Here is a 27,042-nt window from a genome sequence, read left to right as displayed (position 1 = left end):
AGAACAAGAAAGGAGGAGCATTCTCAGCTGTAGAACGCCGCATTGTCTGAGCAGCACAGAGCAGAGCAGACGAACAACGCTGGAAACAGACAATATCCCAGCAGTGGGTATGTACACAAACGCAATATACTGTTCTTCACGTGGAGCCTGGGGAATAGGAGTACTGAGACGTGCGCGGCTATGACTACCTAAGCGCCACCTGCAAAAAATTAACCCGACCCAGCCAGCATCACAGACAGACCCAGGCGGGGGGAGGAGTAGGGAAACACGCGAAGCTGCATGCATCTTTAGATCCAGTTGGATGGAGTCTGACGTCGCAGCACTCCATCCAACTGGATCTAAAGATGCATGCAGCTTTCACTGCGCGCTGCACGACGAGGATGAAAAAGTTAAAGATTCCGGCTGGGCTGGCGGGGGGTTGGGGTCCCCCGCCAGCTGAAGCAATATTTTAAAAAGCCGGAGGAAGCGGACCTCGGGGTAGGTGACGGCGGTAGGCGAGGGAGGGAGGGTTAACGGCGGTAGGGGGGTCCGGGGCAAAATCTGCGGGGGCCCAGGCCCCTGTGGCCCCACGCAGATACGCCCCTGTTGCACACGCTGCTCCTCTCCCGCCAAACAACAAAAAAACATCCCCCGCATAAGGCAACTGCTAACCCACCTCAAGGATTCGCCGACCTCATTCAACTCGGGAAAACACAGCTCCGCTTCACACACTGCTTTTCTTTTCAAAGGAAAACCTACAGGAGCCCTAAAAGGCTAAAAAAAAACGATCGCAAAAATAACCTCCCTTCCGCCCACTTAAACAAACACTGCAGCCTCAGCACAACACCAAAGAAGCTTAAAAAAAGAGAAACATCTATCCAGCACTCTGCAAACACTGACCCCCCCTACAAACACCCTTACATTTCACCAAAACAAAGATCTACCTACACAAACCCCACAGACAAAGAAACAGCTTGCAAGCACAGCACATCCCCCAACCCCCTCCCCAAAAACAAAAGTAAAAAAAAAAAAACACCAACAACCTGCACACACACACAAACTAACTTTGTCACACATGCTCTGTCACACATGCACAGACAATGCACCACAAACACATACATTAACTAACAGAAACACCCCTCCCCCCCCAAAAAAAACACAGAATGAAAACAAAAATACATGCATACTCAATTGCTATCTGAATCACTCTATATCATCTCTGCAGTGATAAACACCCTCAAAGCCACACTCTGCTCCATGACACTTTGCAAGCCTGGGGAGGGGGGAGGGGAAATCCCTGCAACTGACATAAAGACCAGGGAACTGGGAGGGAGGGGGGACCCTGCCACATACTCTCATTCTCACACATGCTGGCAACCAGTCTCTGTCTCTCTGTGTGACACACAGACAAACGCACATTCACTCCCTCTCACACAGACCATCTCAACACACACTCTCCAAAGGTTGTTTGAAACTATTTGACTGGTAAGGATTTTTACCTAAACCCGACAAACATGTTTTTATAGTAAAGCTCTGATGTGTATTGTAAGACTCTATCAGGAACTGTATCATTTACAATTACTGTCTATGCATATGACTTGCTGTATTACTTTGTCACCAGTCAAACAACCGTCCTATCTACATTGCCCTCCCCCACTATCAAGCAACCCTGCTCTATCCTCTTTCTCTCATGATGTCCACCAAACTGCTCTCTCCCATTCCCTGACCCCATGTCCGCAAACCCTTCCTCCTGCAGTCATGTCTAACCCTGCTCTCTACCCTACCCTTGCCACCATGGGCACCAACTTTCCTCTCTACCCTGCCCAACTCCCTTTCTCTCTCCTCTGTCCCCTTCTACATGCCTCTGTCCCCAGTTCTGCTCCCCTCCTCTCTACCCTGCCCTCACCCCATGTGCAACAACCCTTTTCCTTAGCCTACCCTCCCACCCATCGAAAAACCCTGCAGAAAAGTATAACAAAAAAAAAACAACTGGCTGCATTACTCTCTCCCCTGTCCACCCTCCTCAACAGTGCTCAATCCAGCAAACGTGCTCTGTCCTCTGCCCTGTCCCCATGACCACCAACCCTGCTCTTTCCCTTGCCTATTACCTTATCTACAACAAACGGCCTCTTTCCCTTGCCCCTAATCTCTTATATACCAATCCTGCTCTCCACCCTGCCCATACTCCCTTCCTCTCTCCCCTCCTCTCTTCCCAGACCTCCTCCCTGTCTGTCTCACGTGCCCAACAAACCTCTACTTTCCCCTTCCCTCCCACCCGACCACAAACACTGCACTCCTACCATGTCCTCCAAAAATCCTGGCACTCAATTTACATGTCCAGGGTCCCACATGTCTGGGACAAAAGTCTATCCCCCACAACTCCTCCCCTCGCCTGTGTCAGTTGTATATCTGGTACTCTCTGACAGGGGGTGGCGATGCCACCATTGGCAAGGGGAGCCTTTAATCATTCATCTTTCTACTTCTGTTTTACATGCCCCTTCTCTTTCACACGCCCTGTGCTTCTCTCCAAGTAGATCGGTCTGTTTTGTGCTCTCTACATTCCACACCTCAGGCTGCTACTCCTTTCGGGAGCTGGTTCAGGCAGGGGTTGCACTTCTCCCATTACCATGTAACAGTTGTACTGTGCATTTCCAGGTGAGACGATCATATATCATTTATATACATTGATTATTACAAAAAAAAAATTATGGTGATCTTTTCTACAACAGCTATGCACATGAATGCTTTATTTAATTCTTGAACTTTAGTTTTTTCACTGCAGCAAAGGCACAGCAGCAGAAGCCAAAACAACCAAGTTCACCAAGCAAACTGCATGAGAATGAAATACTATGAAGTTACTTCTGGAGGCTGTGGGTCATCCAAGGACTGTTCCATATGACACTTTATTGATTTTTTATATGCCAACTAACACAATAAATGCGTGGTTTAATTCTTAAATTTCAGTTAATTTACAGCAACAATCGCACCGCAGCAGAAGGCAAAACAACCAGCACGACGAAAGTTCATCAAGCAAACAGAATGAGAATAAAATAATATGAGGCACCTCCTGCTGGCTCAGGGTCATGCTACGACTGTTGTGGATCAGACTACATTGATTTAACACATACTTAAATTCTATCACTCTAATCTTTATTGTTCCATCAACCCACTCATATTCTGCATAACCCCCCCCCCCCCCCACACACACACACACACACACACACAGATCCAGGAATGCAGTACAATATATCTCACCTCCACCCCTAACAATATCACACACACTCACTATCTGTGACACACATACTCACATTCTCTCACTCTCATACATCTGTTTAATAACCTTTCCCTTTCATATAACAGATTTATGCACCTCAACAAATAAACCATTTATCTGATTGTAACAAACATTATACAAAACATATTGTTTACAATGAAATGTTAAATATGTTAGAAACAATTACAATACAAATTCAACTTTAAAAAAAAAACCGTTGGCTTTTTTGAAAACACTTATATCCCTTGATATCAAACAGGAAAAACAAAAAAAAAAAACCCCAAACCACATGCTAGCGCCCATTTCATTTGTTATGGAAACAAGCCTTTTTTACTAGTATATAATAATACAAAACAGAACAACATCCACAAAACAATAGTGGAATTAACAAACAGCAAGATACAGTCTGGGGAGTCATGTTAATTGGTGTGTATATTAGCTTGATTAAATCAAGATCATAGAACTATAAATATGAAACATCCAAAATAATATTTTCAATGGTGTAAATTTAGGAGTGAGTATATGACGCAATAGAGGACCAAATCTTCTCTATGGAATTATGTCTATCAGTGTTATCTGCAGCTTTACATTCAAATTTATATATCATAAGTAATTAAAATATCAAATAAGTTGTTTTGCCATTTATCCAGTTTATCACGTAATGCTAAAGAGCGGAATAAAATAATATCTACAGTGAGAAAAGTAGAAATAGGGATAATGTTTTGAATATTATTCCAAACAACAAGCCAAATGGGATGAATGTATGGGCAAAGATAGAGTATATGTACTAAGTCACCCAAATGTGGATTACAGTGCCAGCATCGATTGGATGTATTTAGTTGCCACAAAGTAATTTGTTGGAAGTCCAGATAGCTTTGTGGTATAAAAAGTAGAGTGATTGCATTAAGTTGGTAGAAGCAGTAGGGCACATGACATAGGAAAAGTAATTGCTCCAATCAGTATCCTCACCCCTCCAATCAGACTCTGTTATCCATAATGATTTAATACTTCTTTTAAGGACACATTTCTTAGATCTCAAAATAAAAAAAAAAAGTGGTATGCCCTTGAGCCACTCCAATGGTGAATAATTTGGTGAGATCTGAATTGATGGTAAAAGATGAGAGGGGGCATAGATCAGTTCATAAACAATGCCTTAATTGAAGCCAGTGATAAAATTCAAAACCTGACAAATGATATGTGGACATTCATTATGAAAAGGATATGAGTGATTTCTTTTCCAATACATGAGACAGCTTTTTGATGCTACGTGCAATCCAATTTGGCCACATTGGACCAGATTCTATATATGGTGCCCAAATTTTCCATGGAGAATAAAAAAACAACGTACGTGCATTCTGAAAATAAAAGATGCTATATATAGAATGCGCCCAGCAGCAAATATGCACATTGCTAAAACTAACATATAAAATCAGCACGATCATACCTAAACCTCCACTACCCAAGCATCAAAGGACTCAAATACAAATCCACTTATGTATCTAGCGTTCCCTACTTAAGCGCACAACTATGGAACACACTACCAAAAGTAGTAAAAACTATGTTCGATCACCTAAATTTCCGGAAACTACTAAAGACAGACCTGTTCAGAAAAGCATACCCCACCGACCCAACATAACAAACCCGGATACCTGAGACACAATGTAACCAAAGACTGTAATGGACATACCCTAACTCTTCCTCTCTAGTTCCCCCAATTGTATTTACCATACATGCAACCCATTCTACCACAATTTCACCTTGTATTGTTCAAAACTGTATTTGTTCATACCGGAATCAGCTAACGCTGTTTACGGTACTATGTAAGCTACATTGAGCCTGCAAAAAGGTGGGAAAATGTGGGATACAAATGAAATAATAATAATAATAATAACTTCTGCATGGAATTATATGTGGTATATGGAATATGCCCAGAATGACATCATTGTGTATACACACCATGATGTGGCAACACCGACATCCGCGGGGACATCGTCAACATGTCTAAGAGAAAAAGGATGCCTAACTTCACTCCCAAGGAGACTGACCTTTTAGCAAGGCTTTTCCTCCAAAAGGAGGAAAGGTACTTTGCCGTGGAAGGCAAACGAAAGACCTACTTGCGCTACTGCAGGAGTTGGGAGAAGCTCACTACATGTTATAATGCACAGGTACGAATACCCAGGGAGGTCAGTATACTAAGTACTTACAAAGTTCCTAATACTATTTAGTACATTCCTCCACATATTTTCACAGAACATTGAATTACAAATTTGTCATCGCAGTATAATCCTTTAACATCCCTGTGCTATAACAGTAAGATGGTAATGGTTGTTCTAAACAAGGAGAAGACAAGTGCTCTAACCACTTTGCCACTTCACTTCTGCAGCCAGTAACCATCCATAATTACTCTAGAACGTTTTACACAATGCTTCTATTACAAACCTTGTTCACACACCTCAATTCCTAGACATGTTTTTGCTAGACTTCAGTTTTGCATTAATATGGATATGTCTATTGTACAGACCTGGTTTTCTGCCTACAAGGCAGGGTTTTGTGCTGCACATCAGGTATTAGAAACTCTACTTTGATGAAGGCCACAGGGTGGGGAGGGGGAAGGCACCTGTGACTGGACTGGAAATCCCACCCCCACCCCAAAATATCAGGGTAAGCATTTGAGCAACCTCCTTCCCTGCACAACAATCCCATTCACTGCGCTTACTGCCAATCACAGCAGTATCTTCTGTCTCCAATCATGTCATGATATATACAGAGCTGCCAAGTTACCCTTTCCTGGAGGGAGACTTTTTGGCCGGTCCTGCCAACCTCATCCTGATGGGGCCAGCAGCACTGACTTCAATGGACTAAATCATGGACCAGAAATACTACACTGCTTTGGGATGAAAGCTTAAAACCAGTACCAGGCAAAAAGTCTCACTCATGGAATGTGTACCTTGTCAGCTATGCACATATATACACAGGCATAGCATGCTAAACTTTTGGATGATGGTGGAGGCCGGAGCAGGGACGTCATGTGAAATAGCTAGGAGGGAAAGGTATCACGTACCTGCCACGCAATATCTCTCTCTTTCCCCACCCTACCCATTGTATTCATACAGATGGAGGAGCTGCCACAAATTCCAGATGTTTCCCAGGGGGTGCATGTTAACCTCACTGCTGAGGCTGTTGAGTAACAGTGGAGTATCCAATGACCCTCTCAACTTGTGCACCATCATTATATCAGCCACTAGGTGTCAATGTGTAACCAATTGGCAAAGGTTGCCCCACACCCCTCATGCTCAACTCTCAAACTTCTATGGCCACCTCAAATGTTCAGATGATAGAGTACAATTATAAATAATGTCTCTTTTCCATCTTTTTAGGTCACCAACAAGCTATCCCACCCCCTGGACCCAGTGCCTCTGAACACACTGACTCCCCTTCTCCTTTTTTTTTTAATTTTTTTAATCATTTATTTATAATTTTTTCATTTTACAAGGATCACTTGCAAAACAGTAAAACAGAGATGATTGTACATTAAAACAATATTAGAAGAAAACAATCTCAACAAGATAAATGGATTTTATACAATCTTTCTCTTTCTTAGACCACAAAATAAATAGGGAGAGTGAAACAAGACAAGGAGATCAATTTAAGCAACAGCAAACAAAGAAAACGTGGTATTAACCCGATTATCCCCAGTTATTATTTATCTAAATCATTATTCCACTTTGATCATCTGGTTGGTTTCTTCAAGACCATAACGGTGCATAGTCCATCAATTTCATTGGAAATATACTTATTGTCCAATATTAGTGAAAGTAATACACCTGAAACGGAAGTCGTTTACAGCTGAACCCATGTCGGCGGTGCTACTCCTAAACCCTTAAGAGTTATTAGCTTGGAGTTTTTGGCTCCCGTGGAGGTTGCATTGAATGTCATCTGGAGGGTGCGCCAGGACCTGACGGTGGTAGAGAATGACTTTGCTTCAGATATAGTCTTGTTAATGAGCCACATGGATAATCTAATCGAATCCTTTGAGAATATACAGCAAATGAAGTTCTACTGAAGTAGGAAACGGTTAAGATTTGAAAATGATAAAAGACCAGAAAAAAATTTGAACAAAATGAATATTGTTGCAGATGATTAATATCGAGATTGTTGTTTTCCCAGAGTTCGGGTATGACTCCTAATGTTTTTTTTTTCCTCTGAAATGATTCCTCTTAATATATTAATTCAAAAGGAGTGAAGCCTGTGAAACTGGGATTACTTTAATCAGCGGAAATTGGATTGGAGATTCAAGGGTTGTATTGTTAAACAATTTCTGGTTTTAAAAAGGAAAAAAATGAATCCCCTTCTCCTTCCCCCGCCATTCACCACACCCTTACCTGTTTCATTCCACTACCCGATGCTCCCCCCACCATTCCCAACCCCAGGAAATTAGCAATTAGCTAATTAGGAAGGAGATGATGGTATACATGTGGAAGGCCTTTGACAACAGACAACATGCCCTGGAAGCTGGGCAGGCTCAGAGGGAGGCTGCACTGGCCAGTCTGGAAGCACAACAGGCAAGGCTGGAGGCTGAATTGGCCCAAAGGCAATCTAACCTTGCTGTCTTTGAGTCTAGAATAGGCCAGTTGCTCACTGGACTTGGCCAGTTGCAGGCTACACTTGCCATAATTGAGCATGTCCAAGCACAGAGTATATCTCTGCTTGGCCATGCTAGTACTCCCTTATCTTCCACCTCCCAAGACCCTTAGTCTGCCCCATATCCTGAGGTAGCTCCTGCTGCTCTTGGGGTGCCCCCTCCCTCCCCTCTACCCCTCCCCCAACTGACACCTTCCCTATTGGACTGGAATGAGCATTGAAGCAAGAACAGTCTGCAGAAGATGCTGAAAATGAGCCTCCAGAACATCTCTGCCAAGATGTCTGATTATGTTGAATGTATTGCTAAGTGGAGGCTTGATTTCTCAAAAACAGTGGGACACCCCCTCCCCCATTCATATTCTTATGTTTAATTTATTGCTTTATAATAAAGAGGTGATGTTTAATGTGAGGCCTGTCTTTTCTTCTCAAAGCCTATGTCTATCTGATTTGAAGGTTCCAGGCCTAAGTCAGAGGTTTCATGAGCACTGTGAAGAGTGCAAGGGAGAAAGAGCTAGCCAGTGCTGGGGGGGGGGGGGGGGGGGGGGGAGGGGTGGAGGACAGTAGCTAAACAGAGTTTCTAGTTTATCACAAACATTGCAAAGAAAGGAACAATGCAGCTCAATGTAGACTCATTAAATGAATTGGCTTAGAAGACATTTACATAAGTCAAGGCAAAAGTCTGCAATATCAAAGCAGACATATTCATATTCAGACACTCCCAACAATAAGAATATCAGTAAAAAGGGAACCAGAGACACACAAGTACAAATCTCACACAGTTTCCTGTTGACCAGGGAGGGTAGTATCACTTAATTCACAAAGATCTCAAGTGTATGAGCTATTTCAAGGTAACATATAGGGAATGAGTGTGAATAAATAAATCTTAAATGCAATGCTAGTGTGGCCACACCACCACATTTAATTCAGGAACAAAACAAGAGTCAATGGGGGGCAGTAGGTCACAGAAAGCAGCCATGAAGTGTAAGATAAAACAGACCAAGCAATTGCAACATATCTTTGCATTCCTACTTCCAAGTAAACTGGTATTTCATATCACTAAGAAATGACACTCAGAGAAATAACAGTTCAAGCCTTATTTAACTTACCTGTGATGCATATTCACACCATCAGCTGTGGCTCAGGGTGGCTGGTGGTGGGACTCAAAACCTGTAACCATGCATCGAGCAACCCTGTTCCAACCACTACTCTATTTCAGCTCAGGCTCAACCACTTCCAGATACCTTGCCCTGCACTTGCCCATGAAAGTCATGGTGCTTGAGTAGAGAGGTAGGAGGGCAATGTGCCTTAAATAGGTGCTCTGGAAGCTGGTCTGGCCACTTAAGCAGGCCTGCATCCTGGCCTCAGACCCCTTGCAGGACCTTTGGCCTGCCCCACCTTATGAACCTGCTGACACTGCTCTAGTAGCTCTGCAGTGGAGGCATACCTGTCCGAATGGTCACTCAACTTATCACTTATTTATTTTGTTACATTTGTACCCCGCGCTTTCCCACTCATGGCAGACTCAATGCAGCTTACATGGGCAATGGAGGGTTAAGTGACTTGCCCAGAGTCAAAAGGAGCTGCCTGTGCCTGAATTGGGAATCAAACTCAGTTCCTCAGTTCCCCAGGACCAAAGTCCACCACCCTAATCACTAGGCCACTCCTCCACTTAATGTTACAGTACCCCTGTGTGGGAACATACCTACACACCCTCTACCTCTGTGCCATAAATGATAATGACATGTGCTTGAGAGATCAAAGTGCAGTACTCACCCCCTTGCTGCAGCTAACACTGACTCCCACGAAAGTCAGTGAAAAGAGATGACAATAGGAAAGGGAATATGAGGCTCCCCACATCACGGAAACTTCCATCTGCTGCTCTGAGAAAATATAGCTTCACAAGCTGAGAGCACAGATATTTTAAAAAAGAAAACAAGACTAAGATATCGTGATCCAAAGAGAGAATCAGAAAACCAAGAAGGACCGCATCAAATAAGCAAACCAATATCGGCGTCAATTTTGGATTCACATCTTTTGGATCCACACAGAATGAACCATGCCCATATCTACACATTGATTGGTGTGAGTGCTATAATCTGCATGGAGGAGTGGCTAATGTGGAGCTTCCTTATAAAAAGCATTTTATTCCACAAGTATTTGAGGTGTAGTCAGCATGACAGGACATGGTGATTTAGGGAAGACTACCTTGGCCAGCCTGAATTGCACTCCTTTTCAGGGAGGCAATCACCAACTTTGATGTCCTGTATGGGGCTGTAGCTGCTACATCAATGGCCAATGTGAAATTGGCTATCTGGCGCCATATCACCAGAACATCACTGCCATCCTTCATGCCAATCGGGATGGGAGGATCTGAAGAAGAAGTGGAGGGATCTGTGGTGTATAGCCCAGAGGAAGATCTCAGGCAACAGGCAAACAGGGACCCGGCAGCAAGTGGACTCTCACAAACCCTGAGAGAGAGGGTGCTAGCCAAAGTTGGGCCTGCAATTGTGGCAGGGATTGGTGGACGAGATGTCATCAATAGGCGCCAAGGATAAGACATCGCACCCTATCATATCCCCACATTGCCTAACTTGTATAAAACCTGCTCACTGTTTCTTGCCTCTTCATGTGAGCCATTTCACAACCCTCTCGTGTCAAGCATGAGACCAGCTTAAGGCCTATGCCAGCAAAGAAAACAAGTGACATGTGTTAGAAAATGTGGTGTTGTGCCATGTCCGCTATGGGGAATGTAACATACAGCTCAGTGGGGTGCCTGACCTCCTCCAATATTGAAGCACACCATTGACTGTGGCCAAGGACAGGTGAGTAGATCCTAGACATTGGACAACCCCACTTTATATGGACAATTGGGATGCTCCTTATTTCCAGTGGCAACCCATTCCAAGTACGTTACCTCCAAATATGTGTGTCGAGGTGTTGACATCTGCTTCCTTTTCTCTTTGGAGGCCAGACTGCTCATGCCTTATCCCTGTTTCCTGTGGCTATATTTTGGACTTGGAATGCTCACAGTCTGGCCATGCTAATGTGTCATTCACTCCTTTCCTTCAGAGACACAAGCTGCAGTGCACCGGGCGATGGTGAGGAGGTGATCCCAGATATGGTGCCTGCTGCTGCAGGCCCTGCTGAAAGGCAGGGCCCAGAACATCCCACTGCCACAGCAGCAGCAGTAGAGTATGAGGACATGCCGCCTCTGGAGGAGGACAATGAGGAAGCAGGTGTCCCAGCATGGAAGGAGGTGGAGGAGGAGGGGGAGGGGGAGCCAATGGAGATGCCAGAATATCACCCAGCCCTCGCATGTCACCATCTCCAACAAGCCCACCCTGAGTAGAAGCCCGCCAATGAACCACTTCCAGTAGAGGGAAGGTGCTTCAATCATGAACAGGCTCTGTTCAGGGATGAGGTTGGTGGCGTGCAGCAGGAGCTCGCTGGAGTTAGGCAAGAGCTTGCTGCTGTGTGCCAGGAGGTGGCAGACATCCTGCAGGTGCTGGCTGCTTTGCAGCATGACCCTGGTGGAAGCTTTGAGGGAGGGAGTTAGAGCCAAGGAGGCACTTTGAGCAACAGCTATTGCACCTCCTGGCCTCCACCATCCCCAGCTGTTACCACACCAGCAGCGCGTGTCTCAGCAACTCTGGTCTGCTGGGCCCTGTGTCAAACCAAGCCCCTCACCTGAGCCACCACCTGCTGGACCCATTGTCCTTCCTCCAAGCTCCTCCAACCCCATCCTCCTCTCTGAGCCTGTGCCTCCCCCATGGGCAAGGGTGGCCAAAGGGGAACGGGGAGGTGGTGATAGAGTCTCTGTGGTCACAACTCTCCCCAAGACTTATTGGTCATGATGCTGGGCCTGTTGCTTAGAAATCCAAACTTTGGGTCCTCCACTGCACATCCCTTCATGAGATCCTTCACATGCCAATTGGATGCCAGTTGAGGTCAAGGCGATGTATCATCAAATCCAGTTTGGACACTGACCTTGATTGTAGACACTGCAGGCCCATAACGACATCAAAGTTGAAGAGGAAGGGGAGAGGGTAGAAGCTCCGAGGGGAAGGGAGGGAGGGGGTGGCACTGTTGGTGAGCTGTATAGCACAGGGCACTGTTGAACATTTGTATAACAATGGGAGGGGGAGGGTACTGTTGAACACTGGGGGGGGGTGGGGGGGGGGGTGTGTGTGTGTGGAAAGAAACAGTGTGTTTTAAGCCTGTAAAATGGATTGGATATTTTCCTGCCTAAATTAATTCTGAAGAGTATTTCTTTTAGTTGGCACACAGACACTAGGAAGTGCCTGTCGTGATGCACAACAGGTTTTTGTTTTGTTTTGTTTTTTAGAAACTTGACTGTTCTAGTTCTGATTGGCAAGTTTGAAATTACCCAGCAGGCAGTGTGGCGTTGCTTCAGTTTCAGCCGGGAGGAAAGGAAGACAGATCTCTTTGCTGAGGCTCTGTGAACATTATATTATCGGACCTTCCCAGGTACTGTTTAGACAGTTATTAGATATTTAGTTAGTGTTATAATTGATCCATTTTTCAGTTACCTGTATCGTTTGCTGATTGCACATTTTTAGTTCATTGTTCCATTGTGAGAATAAACACATTCTGGCTGGACGATAAAGAAGCCTGCTGGTTTGTGTGTTTGGTCTGTGAGTGCTTTCTGGGACTGTGGGACCACTGGAATGTGGCTTCAGTAACCTAGAATCACTGGGAATAATTTGAGAGTGGGAGACTCACCCAGAGGCAGTTATGATCCAATCGGTGGGAGTAAGGTACTTGTGTAGAGCACAAGCTTCAGGTGCAGGTAGACCTGAACTGTGCTGTGGATAGACCCTCTAAGTGGCCACGGGGTAACCCCAGGTGGGTGGCTAGACATTTTGTGACAGGGTGCGGGGGGGGGGGGGGGGGTACTGTTGAACATTTGTATAGCACTGGGAGGGGGCAGGAGGGGGAGGGCACTGTTGTATAGCACTAAGGGGGTGGAAGGGCACTGTTGAACATTTGTATAGCACTAGGGGGTGGGAGGACACTGTTGAACATTTGTATAGCACTTGGGGAGCAGAGGAGTGGGGCACATGTACATATGTCTGTCTTGGCACCACAATAAAAAAAAATCAATTTTTGCCACATTAATGTTTCTGCCTGCGGTGAGTGCTGATGTGGTCACCTCTTGTGCATGCCAGGAGAGGTCACAGATCCTCCAACAATCACTCTACCCTATCTACATCACTGCCACTACAGTACCTGGCCTTTGGCTTAAGTTCCCCTGTATGCTATATCATGGGATGCTTAGAGTCGTTATTGCTCTCTATGCACAGAGCACTACAGGCCAGTGCAAAGGAGTGTGTTTCACTAGATCATGAATTGTGTGAGATGGTTGAGCCTGCCCAGGGATTCAACTCATTGCATGCTGGGAAATGTAGCCTTCATTAGGGGCAGGAATGCATTTTTCAATGCTGATTCTCCAATTCCAGCCTGCTATGGGACAAGCTCCCAACTTGATCCATCCAGGTGACCAAATCAGCATCTATCCACATAATCACCACCAGAGCCCTTGAGAAAGTGTGATCTGATATGGATGAGTCCAAATTTGTTCTCTTATCATGCTTGGGGGTACATTGTTAACCCTAGTGTAGCAGCCATGGACTCACCTAACACTAACACAAGTGGCTGCAGTGCACTCACATACTCTCACATTCATACAGACAAGGGACATTGTGAAATATGTCTTCAAGCAGGAGACAGGTGCTGTCCAGACTATTGCATCAATAAGGACACCTTTGGGTTTATAATCCATTGCCATAGGAGACCCTGTCTATGATAAGACTGCATGGGACCAGCTCACTGCATTTTCTCATTCTCATGCTTCACTCCCAAGAGATGGATGTAACCCTTTTCCCATACCACAAGCTACTGCACAGCCCAGGAGAGCCTTGGCAGCTCTCCAGGAGAGACTAAAGGGCTCCTATCATTACCCTCCTCTCCAATACACAGAACAGGACCTCAATCTATTCCAGCTACAGCTGCCCCTTGCCCTATACCTGCTTCTGGAATTCAGCCTGTATTGGAGAAGATGGAGATAAGCCTCAAGGACACTGACCTGCAACGTAGGGTCACAGAATGGGGCTCTGTCCAGCCTGCATTGTGCACAGATGCTAGGTCTAAAACCCCCTCTCCCCTCCTGAGTGACTGCCTTAGCCTCCATGGGGGGGGGGGCAAGACACCCTCCTTCCTTCTATCATCAGTTAGCCTTTCCCCTTCTTCTCATCCTCTTTATTTCAATGATATATTTCATCTTATTGGGGACTTGAATTCATTGTGTCCCTGTCTCCTGTCAGAGTTTTGGTGTTCTCTGCCTTTTTGACAATAGTATGGATAGTTCTATATTTTATTCTATTCACAATATCTAAGACTCATTATTTGATTTGATTAGTATCAAAGTTTTACATTGGCAGTTTATATGGGTGTGCAGGCCTTTCACTGAAATGCCCATGGCTACCCATTCTGATCTCAGGTTTTTTGAGCATAGCAGAGATGGCAAGGGAGAGAGGAATAATGAATCCTGTCACAATGCCCTGCTACTCCAACAGATACTGTAAACTCATGCCATCTCTGACCTGCAATACTTGGTGTAAATGCACCCATATGGGGGGGGGGGGGGGGGCAGTTGAGGCCATTCATATTGTTTGTGGTGACCCCGTGTCCACTATACCATGCCTCAAAGTGGTACCCCAAGCTTAGTTCACAAAACATCCCTCCTCCCCTCCCCACTCCACACCAGATTACATTGTCTGTAGGGCTCTGGGGTTGACCATGTGGTCTAGGGCTCTGGGGTTGACCATGTGGTCTAGGGTTGCCAACTCTAATCCTAAATGCATATGAACATAAACTGATATCATAAGAATAGAGGTAGCAAGGCCTTTATTGCCCTTCCACAGTCATGCTATACAGAACATGCAATGATCCAAGCTAACAGGGTCTGTAAAATCAAATGACAAAAGACGCCATGAGGCACATTACAATACTGGTACACAAACTATGAATACAGCTTGAGAACAGAAGAATGATCTTGCCCTCATGCAGCCCAGCTAGAAGATAGATCCCAATGTCTGATTTAAACTAAAAAACACATTCTTATGGCCACACTCTATGGTACAGTCCCAAGATACAACACTAATGTCACTTGGTCTGTGGGATACACTATCCTTATCTAGCAACCACTCAAGCTGTACAGGGTTATATAAGTGAGTGAGGAGTACCTAGGGTTGAAATCTATTACACTACCCTTGCCTTCTAAGCCCAGCCCTGGCCTTTCTGCCTACTGAACTTTCCTAACTGCACTATGAGCTACAGAAGGGAACAGCCTAACAGATAAGCAGAATATGGCTGGGTGTAGATTTCATTAGGAGACCATAGCATACTTGTGTGAGGAGATACTAGAGGACTTGGAGCCTACTGCTTGAAGGGTTATGCCCTGGCCTTTCTGCCTACTGAAACTTTACTAACCACACTAGGAGCTTCACCAGGTGCCTCCTGTATCATTAGCCAGTTTCTGGAGTATGTTTTGAAAAAGGACACAGTGTATACTCCATTTCCACATATGTAAGCTGAACAATTGAAACAATGACAGCTCCTTAGGCTATTGCTAATTTACCCTCTGTGCTTGGCCCACTGATGGGACTCATATGACCTTCAGACTACCTGCTCATAGTGAGGTTGAATTTCCCAGTAGAAAAACATACACTCCATCAATGTGAAGCTTATCTACAATGTAGCACTTGATATTACAGATGCTGTGCCAACTATCCTGGGTGTTGCCACAATGCCTATGTGCTTTAAATGCTCGCACATTCACGTGGCCCTCCAGAGTTGAGACATCAGAGGTGGATGGCTAGTAAATGAAGAGCATCCTACAAACCATACACCCTTCTAATGATTGATCATCAAACCCCCACGAGGCCAGAGGAGGTTCGAAGTCATTGAGCAATATTGGCCTGCTGAAAAACAAATTCTCCTGTACCAACCACTGTGGTGGCCAGCTTTTACATAGTCCCACCAAGGTATGTGGCATTGTCACAGCCTGCTGTATGACTCAATCTGTCAATTAGAGTATGCATGCCAGAGACAGAGCCACAACCTAGACATTAAATCAGGGAGGAGTAGAGTCAAAGGAAAGAGGAATGACCACACCTTGGAGGACCAGCCGCCTCACCGGGACCACTAGAAAGGACAGAAAGTGAGAGAGACCCTCATCCAAACATTTGGTCCAATAAATTTGGCAATATTTATTATATACACTTGATAAATGGTGACTACATGTGAGCCTGACCTTCACTTAGCCCCATCATCAACCCCACAGGTCCCAACCAGAAGAGGGATCATAACTGTGTTTACAAAGCACTGTAGCTGTACAGCGTTCTGGGGGTGGGTAAACAGTGGAAATGGTGAGAATAAATGCCACCATACCTGGTTCTTAGGTCACTTCATAAGGGCTACCATATCTCACATTTGTAACACTGAAGTGTGTATTCCCACCACAAAACTTCACAGTACATACACTAACCCCATTGTCCATTGAAGCAGTAGCACATGGCAACATCCTGCTGCTGGAGGCAGATGAAGACAGTATGGAACACACAGCCATGGAGGCTCAGAAGCAGGAGTCCCCACCACCAGGAGAGAAGAGCGGAATTCAGATAATGACCCTAGAAGGTCCATGATGATGTTCTGGCCCACCCTGAGCAGGAACAAAGAGAAGAGGGAGAGAATGCTAGAGGATTGAGAAGACATATCATTGCACCCCATTTGAACCACGTCTTACCTGATACTGCACAATGAGGTGGAACAGCAGAAGAGAAAAGTAGGAATGATGGTAGAGGGTCCTGACAATAAAACACAGATTCCTTGTGCACTATGAAGATCAGGAGTTTGTATTCTCCACACCTTATCTTGTCACTGTGTGCACACCAGCCCCATGGTCCAGTACAGCTGTTCCAGAGGATGTCTACATTAGTGGCAGATGAGGATGATAATGGGGACACTGGCATGGAGACATTGGAGCTGGAGGATAATCTGGAAATTGAGGCACCACCAGGGTATGAGGAACTGCCTGTAGAAAGCCCCCCCCCCCCCCCCTTCCAGAGGACAGTCTTGGCCATCCTGAAAAGGAGCTAGAAGGAGAAGAGGGAAAACATGTTAGAGGGTTATGGAACAGCTGTTGGCCTGGGAAAAGGTCAATGGCCTGTGGGAGGAACTTGGAGATATGCATCAAGAACAGGCTGGAGACTAAAGGGCATCATTACATCAAATTTTCCTCCTTATTTGACTGTACTGCACAAGGGCAGGGTGGGACATGAGAGGGGGGGATGCTGTTTGGAGTTTCCATGGCTGCCTTATCTGGTATCAAACTTCTGAGGCTAACACACATGTGTTCTAACCACTGGGAAGAGTATGGCCTGAGAGTCTCTGCAAGCAGAGTACCACAGAACTCTGGAATGAGGAACAAGTGATGAAACTTTCCACTATCACATTAAACACTATATACATTGATACAAGAACCCTTTCCCCCCCCCCCCCCCCCAATTGTAAGGACACTTTACAATATATTAACCCCTGTGCACCAACACTGAGGACATGTGTTACAGTGTCTACAGCCAGTATACGCCCCTGCTGTTGCCAACACAGTCAACAGAAAGCCGCAGAAAGGAGACAGCAGTGGGAAGGTGGGGGCTGGGTCCCTCTAGAACTCTCCACCTTCAATTAATATCCCTCCAGACAACTGTGTGCTCTAAGAAGACCTAACTTTGCAATGCTGAAAGCTTACCACATGGATATTCAGTGCTGAAACAGAGGACAGGGAGCTGGAACTTGAAGAATGGTGAACACCACCCAGAAGATCCTGGACACCTTGAACATAAGAAAACACAAGAAGATCCAGGCAGGGATCACTTTAGGGATATTCAACCATGTACAACATTTGATTGGGGAGGGTTGGAAAGGAAAGATGGGGTCACACAAGGTAGCTGACACCATGGACAGCACAGGAGGGAGAGGGGATTGCTGGCATCATATGCCCTCACCTTCTATCACCTTTATATCTCCAACACACCCACCTTTTTCATATGGTATAGCTGGCCTGTCTGTATGGGCCGGGGCAGTGGTAGATGCCCCAGATGCTATTCCTCATGCTGTTCACCCTGACCAGGAAGACACAAAACCAAGATTCAAGCTGGGGTCACATTTGGACTTTTCAACTATGTTCAGCACTGGAGTATGGATGACGAAGGGGGTAGGGAAGAAAGGCTTTGGTTAAACAAAGTATTTCACAACATGACCAGCACTGGAGGGGGAATGCTTGGGTTCCATTTCATCACCATTTTGCATCTGTATTTCCTATATATTCTCACCTTTTTTCACAGAAAACGTGTCTGCAGGAGATTATCTCTCACTTTCTGGACTCTCCGGCATGCCCGGTGCGGCTGAAGATACCCCGGGTGTGGTTCCTCCTCTTCACTGTCACTCTCCTTCTCCCTGGCCTGTTGCCCAGGGTATGGCTCAGACTCTGATTGTGGCTCTGGCATACACCTTCTAATTACCACACACTCTTCATCTGTTAGGTCCAGAAACCTGGTCCTGGGCCTGTATACACGCTACCCCTCCTCCTCCTCCTCCTCTGCTGGGCCTCTTTTCTCCTGTATCATCCACAACCCCAGGAACCCATCCATAACTGTGTACTGCAGTCACAAACACACTCACAAACACTAACTCACTGTCATACACACAAATATATAAACAATGGTGCACTTACAATAACAGGAACACTGCAAAAGCAATTAGATGCAGGACATCACACACCCTTATACAAATATAACACTACTACTACTACTACTATATACATCCACATACAGACCAACACAGCAACTTGCATGCAGGGTGGAGGATAGGGAGAGCAGGCAGTGGGAAAGGAAGATTGAAGAGATGTAGAGAAGGTATAGGTGAAGAAGGAAGACACAGAAGATAAAATGAATATTGAGTTGGCAAACAGTAAACCACCAAGTAACCAGTAAATCACAGAGAAGCAAAAGCACATTCTCTGGAGTCCTAAAGACAAAATGGTGTCTGCCTGAGCATTAATTATAGCAGCTGAATAATGCCTGAGCTCTAATTATAGCAGCTTAATTATAGCAGCTATGTAATTGGCACCTAAATAAAAACAATGATGCCCATATGGATTCAGTATTTATATATCAGTACGGTTCCAGTAATCAGAGTGGAACCATTTCTTGTTTACATGGTATTTGAGGCAGATTATCCCTCGTAGGAGTGAAACTCAGAAGTCCTCCAACATGAGGCAACTGCCCTAATCATTACACTATCTTGGGGCATCAGTCACTAGGTTTATTTTGCAATGAAGCAGGATATTGATCCCAATTACTGATCTTTGCTATTTTGTCTGTCTCTCTGTTCTGTAGTGCATGTTTTACATTGTGAAAGATTTTCTTTGCCTGGCATGTGGAAGTGTCTAGAATAGGGGGGAGATAACTCAAAGCTATAGGATGGAGCACATCACACTTATATGAGGAACCTTTGACTCAGTCTGACCAAATTCCTATTACTATCTCTTTTCACAGAGATTCCAAGTTATCTATTTCCTGGCTGGAGATTTTGGACCAGTCTTGGATTTCTAGCCACCTAATCCTGGTGCATTATAGAATTACAGCACTTATTTCAATGGGCAGGGTCAGGCACAGTTAATCCCACACTGCTTGGAATATAAATCATAAACTAGGACTCGCCCAAAATCTCCAGTCTGGAACTGTGTAACTTGGCATCTCTGGTGCCCATGGCCTCCCAGGAATACCGTTAAATACATGATACACAAATACACACACAGCACCGACCCAGGGGCATGGCTGTTTTTTGTTAGAGCATAGAACAAAAGCACAAATAGACTTCAAGACCCGGGTCTGTCCAATAAAATTGAGGTTGACGTCCCTTGTGCTTTACTCCAGTGGGAATGTGCTTCTGCTTCTCCTCCTACGTCCTTTGTTAAAGCATGACATGCAACTGTTCTAACCTGTACACTCCTCATTTACTATGTAACCTTTAGTGTGTTTCTTATCTGAAGATATATTGACAGGTGCAAAGTTATCCAGATTAGTGTCTGTCTACCGCTGTCCAGTCTGTTTTGTAAAACCAAAGTTCTCTCTCCTTAACTTATGGTAGTTGTCTTGGTTTACATGTGTTTGCTGCTTAGGTCCTATAGCTAGATTTGAATCCTAGTTGGTTGCATCAGGGAGCAATGCGTTAGCTATAAGACCACAGTACAGAGACAGCTTGTGAGTATGTTAGTTAGATGGCAGTTCTCCTTCCTGCATTTGCCATCAACTAACACCAATGTGTATGTGGCAGTGTTAAGAGATGTTCAAAGGCATATTGGTTATATTAGATGATAAGTAAGGACTTCTGTAGAAAAAACATTACAAACATTGTTTAGTAGTTTTCTAGAGAAAAATAATTCATAGAACCTACCAAGTTTCATGGATAAATCTTTTCAAACCTAAGCTTTATGTGAAGTGTGCTCTTTTATAACAGTACTGCTAAAATCTTGCTTGTGATTAATCAGTTTTCTGATGTTTTGCAGCTGAACACTCTTGCTCAAGCTCCTTACTCTTGAGGTAAGAGTTGCAATTGACTAACCATGACTAAAGGTAAGGTAGAGAGTGAAGAGAGCTCTGGCACAGATATGTTACAGTTTTGGTTACAGGTTAGTGTGACAGAAATGGAAAATCCTGAAAAAGATAAGATCTAAATGTAAAATGTTACTAGTAAAATATATATACATGCTAGATATGTACCATAAAGAACAGGCTGGAGATTCACACCAAAGAAAACTTGGTATAAATCTGAGCAGCCATATCAACATGGGTTGCAACAAATTCTATAACTATGAGCAGAACGTCTAGGAACTCCCACTTTTGTTTTAGCAGAATGCCCCTTAGATGTGTGCATTACAATCTAGTCATATTCTACAACATGCTGTGCACAGATATTTCTGTGTACAAATTCCAATTAGTGCTCATTATTGCTTGTTGAGTCATTAAATCAGGTGCACTGTCTGGGGTTATACACAGAGTTCCACATGGAAATTTTGAAGCGACAAATAGAATACGGGGGATTTTTTGTTTCTTGTTAATTAAGATATTGGAGTTATGCCCTAAGGGAGCATCCCAGGCTAACCATCTATTATTCTTAAAGTTGGAAGCTGAATTGCCTGGAGGGTATAATAGACAGCATCAGGCAATGGGGGAATATTGCTTTTGGAAGTATATGGCAGCCATTGTAAAGATATAGGATACGTCAAGTCAGATTCAATTGTGAGCCAATCTGGACTATCCAAATTGCTAATAGGGTGATTTAACCAAAAATCCCCATACCTTGAGATTGTCGCAACATGATGTAGAAAAACATTAGGGCAGCCTATTTCTCCATCCTCTTTGGAAGCCTTCAGTGTGGTTAAAGCGATTTGAGCAGGCTTACTATGAAATAAATAGTTGGCAATCCTGCTCTCCACATTTTTATAAAAAGAAGGCGGTGCTAATTTGGGTAACATACTAAGATAGTAATTAACCACAGGAGCAATAGACTTCTTGATGGCATCCATACATCCCCACCATAATAGAGACATAGGAGACCACCCTCTAATAATTTTCTCCACTTTTGCTAAAATAATGTTTAGATTAATTGACATAAAATAATCCCAGCCTTTGTGAAATAATATTCCAAGGTATTTCAAGTGTGATGAGGACTATTTCAAATCAGAGGAACCAATGTCAGCTTGAGTAGTAATACCATTGAGGGGCCTGCAAAAGTGGAGAAAATCAGCATAAGCCAAAGTTTTATATTGCTTAGTACCAGAAGAGAGACAAAGGAATCTCCACAGAAGCCCTAATGGCAATAAGCAATGGTTCCAGGGCTATGTTGAAGATAAGTGGAGATAATGGACAACCTAATCTGGTACCATGATATAGATGACTAGGATCTGATATAGAGTCATTCATTTTGAGTCTCAAACATGGTATAGTGTATAATAATCAAATCCATTGAATAAAACCATTGGTACAACCAAACCATTTTAGAAGATGGGCCAAGTCAATGATGTCATGAATGGCACGAGCATTATCTCCAATAAAATGAATATTCATTAAACCTACCTTGTTCACATGTATAAGCAAGCCTAACACCTTTTCTAAGCAAGAGCTACTACTGAAAAAGGTGTGAGCAAAAACAAAACTCCTTTCATTTAGAAGGGCAGCTGTCAAAAACACTAAAAAGAGCTATTGTGTGCCCTATAGTGAAAAAGAACTCACTGAACCAGGACAAGTTTGAAAACTACTGAGCAGTCTCTAACATTCCTTTCCTGGCAAAACTTATAGAACATTTTGCAGTCAAATTCAATGACTGGCTAATTGAAAGTAAATGGCTTCAGACCTGGGTACATAACAGAGACAGTTCTTGTGTCCCTTCTTGATGATTTGCATAGAAACCATGATAGGGGATCTGCCTCAATACTAGTGTTGATCAATTTCTCTGCCTTTAACACCGTGGATTAAAATATCATGCTTACAAGACTGGCAAAAATATGTATCAGTGGCAGAGTACTTACTCGGTTCAAACCCTATCTGTTAGATAGACAACAATCAGTTCTGTTCAGCAATAGCACTTCTTTACCTTGGGCACTGTGGGATGCCACAGGGATCCATACTGTCTCCCATTTTATTTAATATCAACCTCAAGCCTCTGGCTGAGCTGCTTCAGACAATGGAGACAAAATTCTACATCTATGCTGATGATGTGCAGCTACTCATACCTAGTGAACCAGATCTACCCACAGCTCTGAGTAAACTGACTACCTACCTAACTGCAACTCAGGAATGGGCAAACAACAACAAAGTTTGCCTGAACCAAAATAAAATGGAGATATTTTGGATACCAAACACAAGTGGACAAATATCTGATTTCAAAATACCTTTGGGGAAGTATGAACCAGGGGTGTAGCTAGGTGGGGCCACGGAGGCATGGGCCCCTCAGGTTTAACCCTGGCCCCGTGCTTTCATCCCCCCCCCACCGACCCTCCCCCACCACGTTTGACCCCTTCTCCCACTGCCGCCAAATCTCCCCCGCCGCCACCGCCATCGGGTACCTTTGCTGGTGGGGGTCCCCAACCTCCGCCAGCCTAAGTCCTCTTCAGCGCCGGTCTCCGAGTCCGGCGCATTGCTGATCTGGATGGCAGTGGCAGGGGAATGTTGGCAGTGGCGGGAAGGGGGATCGAAAGAGACAGGGGGTCTTAAGGGATGGGGAGAGGCGGTGGCGCCGGTAGGGGGTCAAAAGTGATGGAGGGTCAGCGGCACCGGGGAGGGGTTAAAAGGTGCCCCCTCACCTCAGGCTCTAGACCCTCCCCTCTCACCGAAGTCTGGCTAGGACGCCCTCAGGAAAACTTGGGCGCCCCGTTCGGTTATGCCCCTCCACAACACCATATTGGCTGAAACCCCTAAAACACCCAAAGAATTGCAACACAGCAGCATAACAGTTTAAAACACTAGAAAAAGGACAACACAGCAGGTAAAAGGGAAGTCTTTCTTTTTCTAAAGAAATGGCCATGTGGCAAGTGAAGCACTTGCCATGCGGCTATTTTGGGATGTATCCCTTAGCACCACCCATTGAGGTGGCATTAAGAGCTCCTGCGCTAACCCAGCAGTAACTGGGTAGCACGTGGCACTGCCTGATTATCGCCAGGTACACGCGGGTGCTACAAAAATAAATATAAATATATTTTTGTAGCGTCTGATTTGATGGCGCGCTGGGGGTGGGAACTACCGCTGGGCTGCTACAGTAGCCTTGTGGTAGTTCCTTTTTAGTGAGCAGTAAGTCCATATTGGGCTTACTGCCGCTTTGTAAAAGGGGCCGTAAGGGAACTTCTAACATAGGACTATATTGCAAAATGCAGGGAGTGCCCCAATAGTCACCACATCAGTTTTGCAGTTACCATGCATTAATTTCCTGTGTTAAACTGTTGTAATTGCAAAATCTAATGCGCGATTTATTACTTTATGGGATGGGAGAGGGAGAATTACAACAACAAGAAAATATGTAAATGACTGTTCTTATGGATGTAATAACAAATGTTATTTCTAGAGTGTTAACATGATACATATGAGATTCACCATCTTGGGTGAATCTTTTCATAAAAGCGTTTAATAAATCCCAATACATAAATAAGATATTGTTTGAAAATAACAGGTTTATAGGAATATGACTCCTCATCAAATAATATTCCATGATAAGTCTTCATATCCAAATATTTTTATATATCTTCAACAGACTTTCTCTTATTCAGCTCTTTTCTATTAAACTTGACTTTAATATCCTGAGTTATAAAGGGAGTATAAGAAGTGTGGAAGTTCAATTTTACGTTATACAATAAGTGAACATATTTTATTTTCTCCTGTATTTTTTCTTTTCTGTTTTGTATTTTATTGACAATTAGATTGCATTGTGACAGGAACAGTGGCTTACAGTTTGTTACATGTTAAAGGAAATTCAATAAACAAGTTGAAGCTGAATCAAAAGTGGGAGGAACAACTTGGTGCATGCTGTAAGAATATATACACAAGAGGACGAAGCCCCCAAGATGTATAGATATATTAGAAGGATAAACTCCTAATATATTATCAGAGGTACTTGGCTGACAGAACACTACTAAATAGCAATTATTCTGGACACGTTTCTTCTGACTAGCTAGCTGCACCAATGAAAGGAACAATGCCACAGATAAATTATTTATTAGGTATATACAAATATGTGGCCAATTGCAAAGCAGCTTACAAAAATACGCTTTATGGTACCAAAAATAGATTACGCTGAAATATATTCAAAATATATATACAAAATAAAAATATGATTATCCAAATAAACTATCTAATAAATGATCACACAACTAATCACAATACTGATATCCTACTGATTATGAAAACTTACACCGCTAACCTGACTTTGTGCAAAACACTTAGCAGCTAATGATTCACTGACCACCAATCGTTACAACCAATCTATCACAGATAAAACTGTGGTCTATCACAGATAAAACTGTGGACTAACAAAGTGTAATCAAGACTCTTGGAATCAAGAAAGTTCTAAAACAGGAAAAGGAGGAAGAATATACCAACCAGCTAAGACAGTGACTGGTAAGGTGACTTATCAGCCTTCCTCTACTAATTATACCTTCCTACAGTAATTGCAATTTTCATACTGCAGATCCTGAAACACTTTAAGATGCATCCACACCTCTGAGGTTTTTTGAGATTTCTTCTATAATTCCTGGAAAGGGAGGGGGGAGTCATGGGAATGTCACTATTGTTGCTACTGCTGGACTTGGTGCAGATAATGGAGGAGAGGAAAGACCTTTCCCACTATCTATTTTCTACTGTACCTGTGTACTGCTCTTGGCCCTTGTATGGCCAGTTATGAATATGCATTTGTGAGTACACATTTGGTTCATATGAAGGGGCATAATCGAACGGGGCTGGCCATCTATAACGGCGGCCATCTCTAATGACGGCCCTGTCAAGTGGCATACCCAACTGTAATATCGAAACAAGATGGCCGGCCATCTTTCTTTTCGATAACATGGTCGGGGCCAGCGAAATCTCAACATTTGAGCCACCCTTAGAGATTGCCGGCGTTAGAGATGGCCGCCATTGGTTTTTGCCGATAATGGAAACTAATGGCAGCCATCTCAAACCCAGCCAAATCGAAGCCATTTGGTTGTGGGAGGAGCCAGCATTTGTAGTGCACTGGTCCCTCTCACATGCCAGGGCACCAACCGGGCACCCTAGGGGCCACTGCAGTGGACTTCATAAATTGCTCCCAGGTGCATAGCTCCCTTACCTTGGGTGCTGAGCCCCCCAACCACCCCCCCACTCCCACAATTGTACACCACTACCATAGCCCTAAGGGGTGAAGGGGAGCACCTACATGTGGGTAGAGTGGGTTTTGGGGGGGTTGGAGGGCTCAACATTTACCACCACAAGTGTAACAGGTAGGGGGGTGGGCCTGGGTCCACCTGCCTGAAGTGCACTGCACCCACTAAAAACTGCTCCAGGGACCTGCATACTGCTGTGATGGAGCTGGGTATGACATTTGAGGCTGGCATAGAGGCTGGCAAAAAAATGTATTTTAATTTTTTTTAGGGTGTGAGGAGGTTGGTGACCACTGGGGGAGTAAGGGGAGGTGATCCCCAATTCCCTCCGGTGGTCATCTGGTCAGTTCGGGCACCTTTTCAAGGCTTGGTCGTGAACAAAAAGGGACCAAGTAAAGTCGGCCAAATGCTCATCACGGCAGGCCTTTTTTTTTCATTATCGGCCGAGGTTGGCCATCTCTTAACCATGCCCCCGTCCCGCCTTCGGTACACTGCCGACACACCCCCTTGAACTTTGGCCGGCTCTGCGATGGAAAGCAGTTGAAGCCGGCCAAAATCGGCTTTCGATTATACCAATTTGACTGGCATTAGGAGAAGGCATTGTGACATTTCTTGAACTACATGGAATGCAAGACCCGAGGCAGCATGGCTTCACTAGTGGAATGTCGTGTCAGATGAATCTGACTGTCTTCTTCTTCGACTGGGTGACCAAACAGTTGGATGTGGGAGGGGCGCTTGATGTGGTATACTTGGATTTCAGCAAAGCCTTTGACACGGTTCCGCATAGGCGCCTGATAAATAAATTAAGTGCCCTTGGTGTGGGACCTAGAATAACTGAGTGGGTAAAAATTGGTTGAATGGTAGGAGACAGAGGGTGGTGGTAAATGGAGCTTGCTCTGAAGAAAAGGAGGTCGTCAGTAGAGTACCGCAGGGATCGTTCCTAGGGTCAGCTCTTTTTAATGTCTTTGTAAGCGATATTGTAGAAGGGCTGTCTGGTAAGGTTTGTGTCTTTGCGGATGATACTAAACTCTGCAACAGGGTGGACACCCTGGAGGGTGTGAATGACATGAGGAAGGACCTATTGAAGCTGGAGGAATGGACCGATATTTGGCAAGTAAGGTTTTGCAAAGTAAGGTTTAATCCCAAAAAATGCAGGGTCATGCAC

The 27,042-nt window shown here is 44.4% G+C and overlaps 1 protein-coding gene across 3 annotated transcripts in view; it reads right to left on the bottom strand.

The window, feature by feature from the left end:
• Positions 1–27,042, bottom strand: part of NRG3 (neuregulin 3) — a 1,503,806-nt gene that overhangs the window by 87,484 nt on the left and 1,389,280 nt on the right. The gene's annotated exons all lie outside the window — the stretch shown is intronic.

This window comes from Microcaecilia unicolor, chromosome 5, assembly GCF_901765095.1.
Source record: "Microcaecilia unicolor chromosome 5, aMicUni1.1, whole genome shotgun sequence".
Lineage (NCBI taxonomy): Eukaryota > Metazoa > Chordata > Amphibia > Gymnophiona > Siphonopidae > Microcaecilia > Microcaecilia unicolor.
The sequence above is the reverse complement of the archived record's forward strand: the minus strand, read 5'-3'. Positions and strand labels throughout refer to the sequence as shown.